We start from the raw sequence: 2,329 nt of genomic DNA on the forward strand, positions 1-2,329 counted from the left end.
GCTGAACTGAGCTGTGGTGGCCACAAGATGACATTCAGTTAATACTGTATTTGGGGAAGGGGTGGCAAAGGGGATGAGCCATTGGAAGAGGCCCAGTGTGGCAGGAGGGCTCATTTCACAAGCCAACAGGCCTCTAACTCACCAATCCAGGAAGTGACCTGGAGGGCCCTTCCCAGTCCAAGTTGGCTTTGTGGTGGGAAGGGTAGATGTGGCAAGAGTCCCAGAGATAAAAATCCTCTTTTTTTTTTTTTTTTTTAAAGAGGTGGGGGGGGGGGATGGAGAGATTAGCAAAAATGAATCCGAATGGAAGTGCCACCCTCTCCCTTGTCAGGCGACAAAGCAGCCATCAGCTGAAATGTGTTAGTTACTAAGTGAACTCCCACATGGTGCAGCTGACCCAGATCCCCGGCACCTACAGGGTCAAGTGCAGTTCTCTGCTTCCCAGATCAATGCATTAACACTTCTTCCCCATGAAACCAGAAAGATCAGTGATGTAGTCCTTGTAGCAGGGAGGTGCAAGGCCCAGTTTATCTATACACGAGATGGGAGAACTGGGTGGACTTGTAGTTCAGCTGGTTGTTGGGCATGAACTTGTGCAGCTCACTTTTTTTACAGCAGGGGTCATAATGGTAGGCACTGAGGCAGGCATCACAGGAAACTTTCGAACATTGGGTGCAGGTGTTGGTGGCACCTGGGCGATTACAGAAGCCACAGCGGAAGGTGGCTGTAGTGGAGGACTTGGATTTTGAGTGGAGGTGGGCCAGCTGAGTCTGGCCCACATACACTTCCCTCAGAGATGACCCATGGGCCAGGCTGTCATGGGTGGAGGACTTGCTGGGGAAGGTCCTGGGCTTGGAGGCTGGGGGACAGGGGAGCAGGCTGCCACAGCCCTGGCAGAGGGAGGAGCTACAGGACAGGCCGCAGTTTTGGCACTTGGATAGGGTGGACTCTTTGATGGGGGGGAGTGCTTGTGGTAGAGAGGTGGGCATCGTTTCTGACCACACATCCGGTCTCAGGGCATCCTGCCTCCGGTATGCAGCCCTAGGTTCTGAGTCCGTGTAGAGATCCACATCATCCTGAGCAGAGAAGTACGTGCCATGCAGCAGGCCAAGGCCATTGCTGGGGGAGGAAGATGGAAGGTCATCAGGGCTGCCATGGGGGGAGCTGGACATAGTCAGGAGCGAGGGGGACGGGCGGATGATCTCATCCTTGAGGTCAACCCCTACCTCTGCCGCCACAGGCTCCTTCCGCAGGCTCAGAGAGGTCTTCAGGGGTGGCTTCCGGCTCTGACTCTCCCAGTAGCTGTCGTAGGCATCCACTGACCTCAGAGTTTGGTCACACGCGGCTTGTAGTAGTCCATGCCCCCGCCCCCCCCGCCCTCGCTGGCCGACTTCTGGAGTGCCACCTGAGCCATTGAAGCAGGTAGGTGCTCCCGGGCTTCAGCCGGCCGCCGCAGGGCATTGGAGCAGCCCCGCACATCCTCTGCACTGCTCTTGCGTTCGTTTACCACGTCCAGCTCAGAGTAGCCTTTGTCCTTGACTTGGGAGTGGATTTCCAGCATCTGCTCACACTCCACCTTGGCCAGAAAGAGTTCAAAGGAGACCATCTTCACCTGCAGGGTCTCCACCAATTCTGTGAGCTTGTACACAGTCCCCAACTCAGGCACGTAGCCCATGTAATTCAGGATGGTTCGGATGGCATCTTCCAGTAACGTGGACTTGACATAATAAACGAAGGGGCCCGTGTAGGTCTTAATGCTTCTGAATTCCTTCTTCCATGGGTAGAGAAAGAGGTTGACACCCACCGTTTCCAGCACACTGAAGGCGCAGTGCAAAGCCCGCAGGCTGGAGGAGCCCAGCGCGCGCAAGGAGCTCTCCACCACCTCATAGAACTGGATCAGCCGGAATCGATAAAAGGGATCCACCTTGTGCAGGCTGAGCAAGGTCGAGGCTGCCACCCGCAGGTACTCATCATTGCCAGGCCGCTGCTTGCTGGGGGTGGCGTCCACTTTGCCCTCATGGAACTGCACATACTTCCGAAATAAGTCATCCTTATATTTTGTATCCATTGAACTGGGCTTCCCCATCAGATCCAGGGGTGAGGGGCTACCTTATCTCCTCCATGGCCTCTGGGTTAGAGGCAGGGACATGGCTAGAAGCACTAACATGTTGCCCGCCTGGACCAGCGGAGTGTTCCCGCCACTGCCCCAGAGACGCCCGGCGGAGGGAAGCAAGAAAGAGCCACCGGCGCCGGCGCCGCCGACCAGGCCGGGTGGGCTCTAGCCGCTCCAGGGGGCTGCAGGGGCTCCTTTTAACTGACTTAAAAAATT

At 56.2% G+C, this 2,329-nt stretch overlaps 1 pseudogene across 1 annotated transcript; it reads right to left on the reverse strand.

Annotated features, from left to right (window-relative positions):
* Positions 1–527: 527 nt before the first annotated feature.
* On the reverse strand, positions 528–2,086 carry LOC308236211 (spermatogenesis-associated protein 2-like; annotated as a pseudogene). The gene has a single exon. The product of its transcript is annotated as a spermatogenesis-associated protein 2-like (transcript).
* Between the last annotated feature and the right edge of the window lie 243 nt (positions 2,087–2,329).

This window comes from Plecotus auritus, assembly GCF_963455305.1.
Source record: "Plecotus auritus genome assembly, chromosome: 10".
Taxonomy (NCBI): domain Eukaryota; kingdom Metazoa; phylum Chordata; class Mammalia; order Chiroptera; family Vespertilionidae; genus Plecotus; species Plecotus auritus.